This window comes from Carassius gibelio, chromosome B18, assembly GCF_023724105.1.
Source record: "Carassius gibelio isolate Cgi1373 ecotype wild population from Czech Republic chromosome B18, carGib1.2-hapl.c, whole genome shotgun sequence".
NCBI lineage: Eukaryota > Metazoa > Chordata > Actinopteri > Cypriniformes > Cyprinidae > Carassius > Carassius gibelio.
The window spans coordinates 27,228,949-27,245,739 of NC_068413.1; positions in this window are offsets into that span (position 1 = coordinate 27,228,949).

The following is a 16,791-nucleotide window of genomic DNA, read 5'->3' on the forward strand; positions in this document are numbered from 1 at the left end:
CGCCTAAAATGGCTGACAGAGGAAATCTAGATATCATTCGGTTTAACGTGACTCATTGAATCTAAAGAGACCAGTTGTGAGATTTTTGGCCAAACCATTCAGAAATTATAAGCCAAAATATGCATTTTTCATATCTCCTGACCACTAATTGGTGCTGCGTCAAAACACTGCAGGTAGTATCAGGTCATGCTTGTTGTAATACCCACCAAGTTTGGTCTCAATATGCCAAACCGTTGCCGAGATATATCCTCACATACATTTTTTGCGTGCTTTTTGTCAAATTTGTTCACGTGTCATTCGAGAACAGTTGAACAAATCAACTTGAATTCCATAACTTTTTGCTAGTATTGTCTGAAGATGATATGAGCCAATTTTCGTGAAAATTGGACTTACCGTCTAGGACGAGTTCGAAAAAGTAGGTTTTTCGAAAAATTGAAAATAGTGAAAAAACTAAGCCTTGCGAATTTTGAATTTTGTGACTCATTCGACTTGGCATGAGCAAGGATTCAGAGGGAAAAAGAATTTCCATTTTCTGGCTTATGGTTCAAAAGTTATTAGCATTATAATATTGAAATTATAAATAGCTGGCGCTAGAGAGTTGGAGTTAGAGACTTCAAATTTGCTATAGTTAATTTTGGGACTGTACTCTATCAGCGTGCCAAATTTTACAACTTTCCTGCAATCGGTTCTATGGGCTGCCATAGACTTGCGGTGCAATAGTCTACAATAGGTGCCTACGCACCTTCGGTGCTTTGTCCCTAAATATAGCTGCAAGCAGCGATGGCGGGCTCAAGCGGTTAATCCGAAACATCTAGACTTTGAGATCACATTCACAGAACAATATATATAACTTTAGTAACACATTTTTCAATCAGAGTTAAACCTCTTTTTTTGGGGGCTAATTTTATCAGTAAAGGAAAAAATGCCTAATAATTCTTCACACCTGAATATAAGGAGTTTTGTTTTTCTCTTCCAGCCTTCATGGTCAACTACATTTATATCACACTCGTTGCTTTCTCTAGTCTATCTCAACAAATTCTCATCCCATTCGTCCATATTTGTGATATCACAAAACCCGGACAATATTTGTTGTAGTCCAAACAATTTGTTCATTATAGTTTTTAAAAAGTTTTTTTTGTTAAATAAAAAATCTCCTTTTGAATTGGACTTTCAGCTTAGTAACTTTGCAGAACTTTTTTATGCTGACACAGCAAAATTATAGTATAACTAAAGTTGGAAAAGTGAAAAATAATAATAGCACTCCTTTAAGCAGTTCATAAATACAGCTATAAATGTTTTGTTCTTGAGCTATAAAGTTCAATCATTGTATTTCCATACTTTAAGTATAATAACGTTATTTTCAAACCAGTTATTTAGGAGTTGTCAGTGGTTCATGAGATCATTAAGAAAGTCAAATTAAATTATTAATAAACTATTTTAGTGTAAATATATAAATCTTATTATTTAGACACATGATAATAGTTGGTCACTGTGTTAATAACTGCTTTATTAACATACATTCCTGCTGTAATTCATGATAAAGTCAGGTTTTTATAAAACATTTAGTAGTTTCCAGCTATCTATTTTTGTGAACTCATCTAAAGTGAGGACTATTTATACATTTAAAGCAGTCACAAATGAGATTTAAAGGAACATTCATCTACCAAACTAAAAAGTTGAACACAACACAGAGGAATACAGAACACAGCAATATTTTTTCTATATGGATGAAATGAAACTGTACAGCTGTACACTTAAAAAACAAAAAAAATGGCAGAATTCTGCAGCTCGAGAGATGTATGTTATTCTGCCAGTCCAGCTTTCAAATAGTCTTTCACCCTTAACCGGGTCACAAACACCTGCATTTAGCTATTGTTATGTTATAATGGGTGGCTTGTGTGCATTTGTGATAATATTTTATTTTAAAAAACTCAAACAAGAATACATTTGTTTGTTTTGAGCTTGTGACACTGTAAGTGCTGATCGGAGGCGGTGATTTCAGATGGGCAGCCGATATTTCAGTTTCACACACACAGTTCAAAAACATCAGAATTTAGCTCTTGGTGTGTTCTAATTGGTGAACTGTGTGATATCACTGTAATATTTTATTTTTAATAGCTATAAAACAAGAATAAATTAGATTTTTCTGAACTCGTGACTCCAGACGCTCGAGCTCAGAGTGGTGATTCATATCTCATCTTTCTCATGTATCACTGACCAGACATCAATTATTAATGAGCCCTGACTTGGTAATAATCATATAAGTTGGTTTAGCTTGTCAGTGTGAATTAAATCTAAGTATTTATTTTTATTTTTAACCGATTTAAAAGTGAAACTTAGAGAGACTCCTCCTCCCTTTCAGTCCGGGAATTGCTCGTGTAGGGGCGCTATTTCTCTCAGACAATGGAAACCTCAGCACACACTCAAACAGTGTAACAGAGTGAGAAGAGATGTCTGACAGTATTTTAATTTTCTGTTATCCATACAGTGTTGTAAAGTCATGAAACTATGCATATTTACTCAGAATGACTTTTTTTACTCTGTGAAAAATGTTTTGAAGTGTCAGGAAGCTGCAATTTAAAAATACAAGACAATTAATGATTCCCTTTTTACTGTCTTTTCAAAAAATCACCACGACAAAACCGTTCAAGCTATCCAAAATCCATTTGCAATTTAAGTTCCTAATTTCTTTTGCAACATGTAGGCAAGGTTTGGTGTGTGCATTAATTTACAGCTCAATTTTTCCAAAAATCCATATTCAAATCAAAATAGCCGACTTCCTGTTGGTAGTAGCTGATGACTGTAGACTAGAAAGTTTTCCATCTTGATAAGATCAAAATATGTACTGAGTTTGGTGTCTGTAGCTAAAACTAACCCCCTCCCACTTTTGTCAAAAGGTGGCACTTTAGAGTGCCTCTTCCACGCCCTTTAATAAGCTTTTACCAGTGTCTAGCTATCAGTAATACTGATGTGTGTTCTGAGTTTCGTGAAATTCTAAGTATGTTATATGCCTCAAAATCACCAGAAAAGTAATCCAGTTTGACATGTTGCCACGGCAACAATATTTTTAGATATCAAGATCCGACCAGCAGATTTATATCTGCTGTGTTTTAACATTATTCTGATGAAGTTTGAAGCACATCGAGTAAAAATAAGATGCTGAATTCAACTTCCTGCTGCCAGTTGGTGGCGCTATAACTTTGACTTCTTATAGTCACATATATGCAATCGACATCATACAACGAATAATCTGATGAAGCTTGATTAAAATCAGAAAATGTATGTGGATGGTATTAGACACTTCCTGTTTCTTATTTCTCGCCATAATTTCAACGCCTCGCCACGAGCAAACTGTTCAAGATATCAAAAATCCCCTGGCAATTTTTAATCTAATAATCTAATAATTTCTGACCTCGTTCCAGGGGCACTGTAGAGCCCTTGTGGCACGCCCGGGTCCAAGCCTCTGTGGCCTCCTAAAGAGCACAGATTTCAAGGTGTGCAAAAATTTTCAAGAAATTTTGAGCATGTTAAGGACCCCAAAAGCCCCCAAAACTTTGATGACAAATATGACTACTAAACCCTAAATAGCCAACTTCCTGTTGGATGGATTGATGAGATCTATATGTGTACCGAGTTTCATACATCTACGAGCAAGTATGTATGATATATGGCCCTCCATATTCTAGGGGACGCTGTAGAGCCCCTGTGCCACGCCCGTGTATCTGCCCGTCCCTAATGGCCGCAGGTTCCAATGTGTGTGCCAATTTTCAAGACTTTTTATGCATGTTAAGGGCCCTAAAAGCCCCCAAAACCTTGGAAAAAAAATTAGAAGAATAAATAATAATAATAATAACATATAATCCTAAGGAAAACAATAGGTCTCTCACTCTTTGGGCTTGAGCCCTAATAATAATAATTAGAGCTGCAAGCACCGCCAGCGAGTGGCTTTAGTAAAAAAGTGAACGGTGAGAAATATGCATTTGAAGTTGTAAATATAAGTGGAATATTTCAAAGTCATTTATATCTGCCAATCTTCCTGCATGATGTTTCCAATTGCCAACAGGTGGCGCTATGATTATATACTGGCCTTTAGATGTCTTCAGGCTATGACTCTTTCCAAATATCTGTAGTTTGGACAAGATTGGATATTTTATGCATAAGTTACAACAACCTCTATTCCCATGGCGAGACATCAAATTTTGTCACAGTGGCATGGACAGGCCCTTTAACAAGAACTCAGGATCTCAACAATTTAACATTGCAAAGAACTTTAGATTAGGCTGACTAAAATAAAATGTTGGTGTCATCAAATTTCTAGGAGTAGTTTTGTACAACGTAAAACATGTAACAGGAAACATCAAAATTTGTCAGGCCGCCATGGACACGCCCTTAAACGTAAATTTAACATCGCGAAGGTCTTTAGATTTAGATTACACTGACTAACTTTGGTGTTTATCTGAATAAATCTCTAGGAGGAGTTTGTTCAAGTACAACCCCTGAAAATGCCAAAAACGACAACAATTTTGCAGAGAAAATTCTAAATAACCAACTTCCTGTTGGGATTCGGATTTCGTACCAAAAGACTTTTTTGTAGATATTGGTGTGTTACATGTGTGTACTGATTTTCGTACATGTATGTGAAACGGAGCTTGAGGCGCGTTATGTTGAAAGTGTATAGGTGGCGCTGTTGAGCCATTTTACCACACCTAATGGAATATTGGCCTTCAGCTGTGTTTAAGCCAGGACTCTTATCAAACATTTGAAGTTTGGGGAAGATCAGACATCTTATGCCTGAGTTACAAATTTTATTCCCATGGCGAGACACCAAACTTTGTCCACGGCGCCGAGGATGCGCCCTTTATCGAAAAACTCAAGATAATCACAATTCACTATCGCAAAGGCCTTACGATTAGACTGAACAAAATAAAATGTTGATTTCATTAAATTTCTAGGAGTAGTTCATTGCAGCGTAAAGCATTCACTTCCTGTTGCCAGCAGGTGGCGCTATGATTATAACTGAATTTGGGAATGTTAATCTGTTCAGGTCAGGAGTCTTATCAAACATGTGAAGTTTGGTGCAGATTGGACATTGTATATCTGAGTTATAGCAACTTCATTTTTCATGGTGAATCATCGAAATTGGCCAGGTCCCCATGGACATGCCCTTAAACAAAAAGATCTTTGCAATTTAACATCGCAAAGGCCTTTGGATTACACTTACAAACTTTGGTGTTGATCTGAATAAATCTCTAGGAGGAGTTCGTTAAAGTACAACCCCTGAAAATGTCAAAAACTACAACATTTTTGCAGAGAAAATAAATAATAACTGACTTCCTGTTGGCATCTGGATTTCGTACCAAGAGACTTTTTTGTAGATACTGGTGTGTTACACGCGTGTACCGATTTTCGTACAAGTACGTGAAACCTTGTCCAAGACGCAATTCGTTGAAAATGTATAGGTGGCGCTGTCGAGCCATTTTGCCACACCCAACTTAGCAAACCATATCATACCTAATATTTTGCCAGTTCTGATGTGTGTGCCAAGTTTTATGACTTTTCGAGAAAGTTTCAGAAAAATAATAATTATTAAAGCTGCAAGCAGTGATGAAAGGGCCCTCGCACTCTGGCTCACCACCACCTGGTGCACATAGGAGGAACAGTGAACGTTGGACCATATACTTATAAAATAGTAAATATTTGTGCCACATTTCCTGCTGCCAACAGGTGGCACTATGATTATAACTGAATACCGACATGTAAATGTCTTCAGGCCAGGACTCTTACCAAACATGCAAAGTTTCGGGCAGATCAGACAAGTCATGTTTAAGTTAGTATAAAATAAGTCATTTCCTGTTGCCAGCAGGCGGCGCAATACTTATAATTGAATATTGGCCTTTAGTTGTATTCAGGCCAGTACTCTTATAAAACATGATGTTTGGGTCAGACTGGGAATTGTATGCAAATTCCTGAAAAAAAAAAAAAAAAAAGTTGCTATACGTCAAAGATTTTTTTTTTTTTTTTTGCAGTTTTCACAAGTCATTTGAAATGAGTAGAACAGACAGGTGTTCGTACATAACTTTCCATATTTATTGCATATCAACAGACAGCAAGAGTTTTATCCTGCACTTCAAGTATTATCGTTGTTAAGTGTTTTTGGCTACTAGTTTTATATATATGCATGTGTCACACATTACATGTAGGCTACACATTACATGCATGTTCTTGCCTTTGACCACAATGAATTTGAAGTAGTGCTTATATCTCCACCCTGACAATGCCAACTTTTCATCGGATTGCTCCTGATTGGCCATCTCTGCTGCTGCGAATCTCTGTTTAGCTGTTGCGCATGTGTGTTTGTGTGTGTGTGTTCGGCGTAAAAACATGTGTGTAAAAACACTGGCTCTGATTGGCTATCATGAAACACATGGCTCTGCCTTAACCAATCATAATCGCTTATCTTGTTATTAACCCACCTGCTCACTCGCTGTGTGAGCCAGGGGTGCGTTCGGATCACATAGTTTATTAAATCAATGCATAGTAACGCACCGCCTTTAACGTCCAGTAATGTTAACGGTGTTGTAACGACGGGAAAAGTAATTGGTTAACCCCGTTACTGAAAAAATAACGTTGTTACCTAACGCCGTTCTGTTAAACGGCGTTATTCCAAACACTGGTGCTAATTGTGTCACACTCGGTGATACAGGAAACCGTGGATATAGAACCAATTGCAGGTAAGTCTTTATTAAAGGGTAAATCCAAAAGAGTAACAGTCCAGGCAGGGGTTGAAACCAAAACATCCATCCAAACATAAACAAAACAAGAAGACAAGGCACGGGCAAGACAGATTGGCGGACATGAATTCACAAGGACTCCGTCTCACATACTAAGACAGACCGGTTTAAATACACAAGGAGAGGCAAACGCTAATGGGAAACTGACAGAGTGTTATGATTAGTAATAAGTGACAGCTGGGTGCAATAATTAAACAGGGACATGAGGAATGTGATTAATGAAGTGACAGACACCGTGGGAAAAGAGGACATCTAGTGGACACCCAGGGAACACAACCCAGACACTGTGACAAATTGATAGTGTTTTCACTATAGTTTGGATATTAATACCCAGCGCAGATTTGATGTTAAATGGCTCGTTCAGTGAATCGCAGGGCGTCTGCGCAGTGATTCTGTTCAAATTCCCTTTAAAATCTTAAATAATTCTCTTTGAGCTAAATTGACCTGTTTCCCCTTACAATGGCATATTTTACTGTGTTGCAAATAGTTCATAAAAGTGTTAAAAATGACACTTCCTGTTGCCAGCAGGTGGTGCTATGACTATAACCGAATATGGGCATGTTGATTTATTTAGGACAGGACCCTTGTCAAACGTGTGAAGTTTGGGGAAGATGGGACATTGCTAGCTTGAGTTACAGCAACTTCATTTTTCACTGCATTAGTAGCATGCTTTAACAATTAGCTAAGTGTTGCTATCATGTTTTAGCATGCTTCTAGAATGTTGCCAGCCTATTTAACACTTTCGAGAAAGTTTCAGAAAACTAATAATTATTAAAGCTGCAAGCAGTGATGAAAGGGCCCTCGCACTCTGGCTCACCACCACCTTGGTGCCCATAGGAGGAACAGTGAACGTTGGACCATATACTTATAAAATAATAAATATTTGTGCCACATTTCCTGCTGCCAACAGGTGGCGCTATGATTATAACTAAATACCGACATGTAAATGTCTTCAGGCCAGGACTCTTACCAAACATGCAAAGTTTCGGGCAGATCAGACAAGTCATGTTTAAGTTAGTATAAAATAAGTAATTTCCTGTTGCCAGCAGGCGGCGCTATACTTATAATTGAATATTGGCCTTTAGTTGTGTTCAGGCCAGTACTCTTATAAAACATGTGATGTTTGGGTCAGATTGGGAATTGTATGCAAATTCCTGTAAAAAAAAAAAAAAAAAAAAGTTGCTATACGCCAAAGAATTTGTATTTTTTTTTTTAGCAGTTTTCACAAGTCAGTTGAAATGAGTAGAACTGACAGGTGTTCGTACATAACTTTCGATATTTATTGCATATCAACAGACAGCAAGAGTTTTATCCTGCACTTCAAGTATTATCTTTGTTAAGTGTTTTTGGCCACTAGTTTTTTATATATATGCATGTGTCACACATTACATGTAGGCTACACATTAAATGCATGTTCTTGCCTTTGACCACAATGAATTTGAAGTAGTGTTTATATCTCCACCCTGAAAATGCCAACTTTTCATTGGATTGCTCCTGACTCACCATCTCTGCTGCTGCGAATCTCTGTTTAGCTGTTGCGCGCGCGTGTGTGTGTGTGTTTTGCGCTGCTGGCGCGTGTGCCGGCATGTGTGTAAAAACACTGGCTCTGATTGGCTATCATGAAACACATGACTCTGCCTTAACCAATCATAATCACTTATCTTGTTATTAACCCACCTGCTCACTCGCTGTGTGAGCCAGGGGTGCGTTCGGATCACATAGTTTATTAAATCAATGCATAGTAACGCACCGCCTTTAACGTCCAGTAATGTTAACGGGTGTTGTAACGACGGGAAAAGTAATTAGTTAGATTACCCCGTTACTGAAAAAATAACGTAGTTACCTAACGCCGTTCTGTTAAACGGCGTTATTCCAAACACTGGTGCTAATTGTGTCACGCTCGGTGATACAGGAAACCGTGGATATAGAACCAATTGTAGGTAAGTCTTTATTAAAGGGTAAATCCAAAAGAGTAACAGTCCAGACAGGGGTTGAAACCAAAACATCCATCCAAACATTAACAAAACAAGAAGACAAGGCACGGGGAAGACATATTGACGGACATGAATTCACAAGGACTCCGTCACACATACTAAGACAGACCGGTTTAAATACACAAGGAGAGGCAAACGCTAATGGGAAACTGACAGAGTGTGATGATTAGTAATTAGTGACAGCTGGGTGCAATTTTTAAGCAGGGATGTGAGGAATGTGATTAATGAAGTGACAGACACCGTGGGAAAAGAGGACATCTAGTGGACACCCAGGAAACACAACCCAGACACTGTGACAAATTGATAGTGTTTTCACTATAGTTTGGATATTAATATCCAGCGCAGATTTGATGTTAAATGGCTCGTTCAGTGAATCGCAGGGCGTCTGCGCAGTGATTCTGTTCAAATTCCCTTTAAAATCTTAAATGATTCCCTTTGAGCTAAATTGAACTGTTTCCCTTACAATGGCATATTTTACTGTGTTGCAAATAGTTCATAAAAGTGTTAAAAATGACACTTCCTGTTGCCAGCAGGTGGTGCTATGACTATAACCGAATATGGGCATGTTGATTTATTTAGGACAGGACCCTTGTCAAATGTGTGAAGTTTGGGGAAGATCGGACATTGCTTGCTTGAGTTACAGCAACTTCCTTTTTCACTGCATTAGTAGCATGCTTTAACAATTAGCTAAGTGTTGCTATCATGTTTTAGCATGCTTCTAGAATGTTAACAGCCTATTTAACACTTGTTGATGCTTTTTATTATTTTTCAAGGAGTCCATTACAGTTTTAAAAATGCCACTTCCTGTTGCAAGCAGGTTGCACCATAATCGAATACGGGCATGTTGATGTGTTCAGGACAGGACTCTTATCAAACTTGTTCAATTTGCGGCAGACCGGACACTGTATGCCTGAATTACAATAACTTCCTAATTCACTGCAGTAATATGATGCTTTAGCATTTAGCTAAGTGTTTCTAACATGTTTTAGTATGTTTCTAGCATATTGGCAGTGTATTTATCACTTGCTGGCACTTTCAATATGTTGCTAGGAGTCCATAACAGTGTTAGACATGACACTTCCTGTTACCAACAGGTGGCGCTATGGCTATAACTGAATATGGGCATGTTGATGTGTTCAGTACAGGACTCTTGTCAAACGTGTGAAGTTTGGGGCAGATTGGACATTGCTAGCCTGAGTTTCAGCAAATTCCTCATTCAATGCCATAGTTGCATGCTTTAAAGGGTTAGTTCGCCCAAAAATGAAAATTATGTCATTAAAAACTCACCGTACAGTATACCGTACACACAGCTTCAATGTAGGGACTGAGAGCTCTCGGAGTAAATCTAAAATATCTTAAACTGTGTTCCGAAGATAAAAGGAGGTCTTACATGTTTGGAACAGCATAAGGGTGAGTTATTAATGACATAATTTTCATTTTTGGGCGAACTAACCCTTTAACAAGTCAAGTCAAGTCAAGTCACCTTTATTTATATAGCGTAAAATACATTGTGTCAAAGCAACTGAACAACATTCATTAGGAAAACAGTGTGTCAATAATGCAAAATGATAGTTAAAGGCAGTTCATCACTGAATTCAGTGATGTCATCTCTATTCAGTAAAATAGTGTCTGTGCATTTAATTGCAATCAAGTCAACGATATCGCTGTAGATGAAGTGACCCCAACTAAGCAAGCCAGAGGCGACAGCGGCAAGGAACCGAAACTCCATCGGTGACAGAATGGAGAAAAAAAACCTTGGGAGAAACCAGGCTCAGTTGGGGGGCCAGTTCTCCTCTGACCAGACGAAACCAGTAGTTAAATTCCAGGCTGCACCAAAGTCAGATTGTGCCGAGGAATCATCGGTTTCCTGTGGTCTTGTCCTGGTGCTCCTCTGAGACAAGGTCTTTACAGGGGATCTGTATCTGGGGCTCCTGGTCTCCGCTGTCTTTCAGGGCAGTAGAGGTCCTTTCTAGGTGCTGATCCACCATCTGGTCTGGATACGTACTGGATCCGGGTGACGGCAGTGACCCTCTGATCTGGATACAGACTGGATCTGGTTGCTACGGTGACCTAGGAATAAGAGAGAAACAGACAAATATTAGCGTAGATGCCATTCTTCTAATGATGTAGCAAGTAGGGTGTTATGGGAAGTGTTTCCGGTTCCGGTTTACTTAATTAATGCAGTCTAAAAAACCTTTAACGGATTTGTATATTAAAAGCATATTAGTATGTTATGTGTAAGCCAGGTTAAAGAGATGGGTCTTTAATCTAGATTTAAGCTGCAAGAGTGTGTCTGCCTCCTGAACAATGTTAGGTGGGTTATTCCAGAGTTTAGGCTTCAAATAGGAAAAGGATCTGCCGCCCGCAGTTGATTTTGATATTCTAGGTATTATCAAATCGCCTGAGTTTTGAGAACGTAGCATACATAGAGGATTAGAATGTAAAAGGAGCTCATTCAAATACTGAGGTACAAAACCATTCAGGGCTTTGTAAGTAATAAGCAATATTTAAAAATCTATACGATGTGCAGTGTTGACAGGACCGGGCTAATATGGTCATACTATCTGTAGTTACTAGCTGTAGTTTGTTTACTAAGCGTGCAGAACAACCAACCAATAAAGCATTACAATAATCTAACCTTGAGGTCATAAATGCATGGATTAACATTTCTGCATTTGACATCGAGAGCCGTAATTTAGATATATTTTTGAGATGGAAAAATGCAGTTTTACAAATGCTAGAAACGGCTTTCTAAGGAAAGATTGCGATCAAATAGCACACCTAGGTTCCTAACTGATGGCGAAGAATTGACAGAGCAACCATCAAGTCTTAGACAGTGTTATAGGTTATTAAAAGCAAAGTTTTTAGGTCCTATAATTAACACCTCTGTTTTTTCAGAATTTAGCAGTAAGATATTACTCGTCATCCAGTTTTTTATATCGACTATGCATTCCATTAGTTTTTCAAATTGGTGTGTTTCACCAGGCCGCGAAGAAATATAGAGCTGAGTATCATCAGCATAACATGAACATAACATAACATGAAAGCTAACACCATGTTTCCTGATGATATCTCCCAAGGGTAACATATAAAGCGTGAAGAGTAGCGGCCCTCTTTTTCTCTAAGAAGGAATATAATTGTGAGGATACCACCTTTTCTAGTATCTTGGACAGAAAAGGGATATTGGTCTATAATTAACTAGTTCTTTGGGGTCAGGTTGTGGATTTTTGATGAGAGGCTTAATAACAGCCAGTTTGAAGGTTTTGGGTACATATCCTAATGACAACGAGGAATTAATGATAGTCAGAAGAGGATCTATGACTTCTGGAAGCACCTCTTTTAGGAGCTTAGATGGTATAGGGTCTAACATACATGTTGTTGGTTTAGATGATTTAACAAGTTTATACAATTCTTCCTCTCCTATAGTAGAGAATGAGTGGAACTAGGGCTGCACGATGTGTCGTTTAAGCATCGATATCGCGATGTACGAATCCACGATAGTCACATCGCAGGATGTGCGATGTAGGCTGTCGTAGTTGATCCGTTATTCATTAACTGTATGGGCCAGCTGCTCCCCGGCCCTTGACGAATGTGATTCGCGGATTAATTGCATAGCTTAACCATCATAGAGTGAAAGTTTTCATTGACAGGACTGAAAACTACATGCAAGTTTAACAGGGCAGAGAAAGAGAGAGAGAGCGTGCAAAAAAAAGACAGAGAGAGAGAGCGCGCGCTTGCGAGACAGACAGAGAGAAAGAGCGTGCGCGAGAGAGACAGAGAGAGAGAGAGAGAGAGAGCGCACGCGAGACAGACAGAGAGAAAGAGCGTGCGCGAGAGAGACAGATCTGGCCGGTGGCACATTGGCTGCATGGCGTGAGCGTCGCGTGTCTGAAGCGTCCCAGAAGCGTGGTGGCTGCCTCGCATTTTCTGTGTCTTTACATACCAGAACCGTGCCTGACGCGGCGCTGGGCTGGCGGGCTGCTGCTAGAGAGAGAGAGCGCGCGAGAGAGTACATTAGAAGTACCATCAATGTTTATAGAAATGTATATGGATTTATTTAGCATGTAATTTTTTTCCTTTTTTCTCTTATGAATATATATATGTATTTTTGTTTTGTTTGTTTCTATTCTGATATGTACAATGCTTTGGCAATATGTAACTTTGTATGTCATGCCAATAAATCAATCTGAATTGAATTGAGAGAGAGAGAGACCGAGAGAGAGAGACAGAGAGAAAGCCAGCCGTTTTCAAACAACACGAGCTCTGTCTTGCTCTCTCTCCCTCGCGCATATTAATCAATTGACACTATGGTGTTGATGTTTAAATCATTTAAAATGAGAATGTAAGTGTGCTCACCCCATTTGTTTGTAAGAAAAACTATCGCAATATATATCGCAGAAAAATAAAATATTGCAATGTCATTTTTTCCCAATATTGTGCAGCCCTAAGTGGAACTGTTTCTCAGAGGGTCTATAGGGCACTGTCTGATCCGATACTGTAGCTGACGGCTGAATGGTTGCAATTTTATCTCTAATAATATCGATTTTAGAAGTAAAGTAGTTCATAAAGTCATTACTGCTGTGGTGTTGGGAAATGTCAACACTTGTTGAGGCTTTATTTTTTGTTAATTTAGCCAATGTATTGAATAAATACCTGGGGTTATTTTTGTTTTCTTCTAAAAGAGAAGAAAAGTAATCAAATCTAGCAGTTTTTAATGCTTTTCTGTAGGATAGGTTACTTTCCCGCCAAGCAATACGAAATACCTCTAGTTTTGTTTACCTCCAGCTGTGCTCCATTTTTCGGGCTACTCTCTTTAGGGTGCGAGTATGCTCATTATACCATGGTATACATCCGACTACTTTGATGATGTTTTTCTTACCTTTATGGACATGGACAGTATACCGTACACACAGCTTCAATGGAGGGACTGAGAGCTCTCGGACTAAATCTAAAATATCTTAAACTGTTTTCTGAAGATAAAAGGAGGTCTTACATGTTTAGAACAGCATAAGGGTGAGTTATTGACATAATGACATAATTTTCATTTTTGGGCAAACTAACACTTTAATTATAAACCAATCTCGAATCTCCCTTTTCTGTCCAAGATACTAGAAAAGGTGGTATCCTCACAATTATATTCCTTCTTAGAGAAAAATGGTATATGTGAGGATTTCCAGTCAGGATTTAGACCGTATCATAGTACTGAGACTGCTCTCCTTAGAGTTACAAATGATCTGCTCTTATCATCTGATCGTGGGTGTATCTCTCTATTAGTTTTATTGGATCTTAGTGCTGCGTTTGACACAATTGACCACAACATTCTTTCTGTGTATGTATGCCACGGCCTAGCCTTTTACATCAACTCAGCAGATAGTTAACAGTTTCCCCAAGACAAACAATGAACCTTGTTTATCCTTTCCAAACTTTACTCAGGAAGCACTGTATAACTGCAAAGAACAATACATTTCAGTATTCCATTCAAATACAGAAGTTGTTTATGAATAACATTGAAATTTAATCTGATAAACATATAAAATAAAAGTGCCAGCTTAATGCTTACTTCAATGAGAATTTACATTACGAAGATGACGTTTAGCATATGCGATCAAAATACACATTTAGAACTCAACTTCATTAACAAAGGATCTCATTACTATTATTCTTAGTGGTAAATGATGTGCTAACTATATGACTTCGTACTTACAGGCAAACGTGTTTTCTGACCAAATTAATTCAAGCGAGAAAAATATGAGACCGCTTAATTCACTGAGAGACACTGAACTGACGCAAGACTGCTAGTAAAATGTAAACAACATGCTAGGTAAGGAATCGCCACAAAGAGGTCTCTCTTTGCCCAGATAAACCACAGAACATAACAACTGGAAACTGATTACCTCGCAAAGCGAGGTTAGCCAAAGTTATAGCAGTGGAACGAACGCTTAAAAAGCTGTCAGTTTGGGACAAAAGAAGATTGTTTTGACTAGTGATTCAGAATATGTTGTATATGGTTTCATGAAGGAATTATAGACCTGGAAAGTGAATGGTTTCCACATGGCTCGAACTAAGCCAACGGCGCACAGAGAGCAATGGCAGGAGATAGATAAATTATTACAGGAGGTAAATGCACATTTTTATCACCAAGTGTCCCACACGAAACATTCAGAATAGGTAAGGCAGCGGACAGGAATTGAGAAGTTGAGAAATTAATCGGCCAAGTGAATCTGTATAATTACAGGAAAAATAGTTTCTGGCCATGAAACTATTGTCCTATCCTTATAAAATTTAGGTTACTGAAAAGTAACAAATAAGCTTTGTAGATAAGATCAAATATTTCTTTGACTTTGTGATGTGAGCATTTTAGACAGAAGCAATCATGTATATATATATATATATATATATATATATATATATATATATATATATATATATATATATATATATATATATATATATATATATTGGATTTTAATAATTGAACTAATAATACATCAAACTATGATTCACACAGAGTAAATATGTGTTTAACAATACAAACAGTAAAAACAAATACAAGACATAACGGATACAGATGAGAGAGAGAGGATGAAAGTGTGAGCAAGAGAAAATGAGAGAGAAATAGTCGTGATCACAGAATGATCTCCCAGTATGGCAAAATCACAGACAGTTACCTTTTGAAAGACAACAAGGAATCAGATCACCTGAGATCAAGTACCCGATGAAGTACAACGAGAACTTCCTGGGTCAGTTCTCTTATCGAGCTACTGGTTCACACCTCTGTTCGCGCGAACAACCAATGAACGTCTGCAATCTGAAGCAGGAAAAAGTTCCTTTGTCTCTAAGGGAACATCCACTCGCGTAAATTATGGTGTTATCAGAATTCAACAGTTATATTCCAGCAAAATGGTATAGCGGAATAAATACATTTTACATATATTTCCTATATATGAATAGTTCAGTCAAAACAAGACGGTTAAATAGATACCAAGAATGACAGGTAAAAGTGATAGAAATGTAAAGTTACTTTTATATGCAGAATTACACACATTTATTAATTTATTTGTTAATTAAGTTTGATTTTAACACGCGATAAAATTGCAGATACTCCAATTTGATATGGGAAGACATCTAAGCACAAAATACAGTCAATACATTTAGAATACATTTTAAAAAGGTACTTTTCTCTTTTCTTACAAGAATTCCTGCAAGTTGCGTTTTTCCTTTTTCTCACAGTTGGGTCATAAAGTTTAATGACCTGGTCAGGGGTAAGGTTACAGAATCCTGACTCTACATGAGAACATTAATTAAGAGAAACATTTCCAAGCTATAAATCTGAAACTTGTAACTATTGCATAATACCAGTTATGCAACGCACAAACCTATCAGACCCATCTTAGTAATAACTTACATGATGATGGTAAAGAAACGTTTGTGTGGGGGTGTGTGTGTGTGTGGTGTGGAATGTCTCTTATGCCATGGGGGGGGGGGGGGGGGGGGGGGTTGTAAAGTTACTTAAACCCATCCATGCTGGCGCCAGGCCTTCAGCTTGCAGAGTTTGGTTTATATGCCTGAATTCAAAAGCTAAAAGCTTTGGGTTTTAGCCAAGGAAGGTGTATTGTTTTAGATTCAACGAGACAGTGCTGAATCCACAGGCTGTCAAGACAGTGCTGAATCCACATGCTCTGGTCAAGCAGGTTGACACGGGTGGCTGTGTCATGCTGGTTGTAGGTCAGTGTAGCTGTACGCACAGGAGTGTTGACGAGCCATCTGTCACCTACAATCTCTGCTTGCTTCTCTGTGACTTGTGTAAGAGGCTTGGCTTCGGCAAGGCAGTGTGTGTCGCTGACCAGTGGTTGCAACCCACAGATTCCTTCAGGGTTGTCTCTGAGGAAGGGTTTGCTAAGGCAGAGATAAGGAATGTCTTTGGTCAAAGTACACATGTGCAGGTCTGGGGCCAGGTACAGCTGTGTGTCGCTGTCCTGGTAGGCCACCACATCTGGAATATGTGT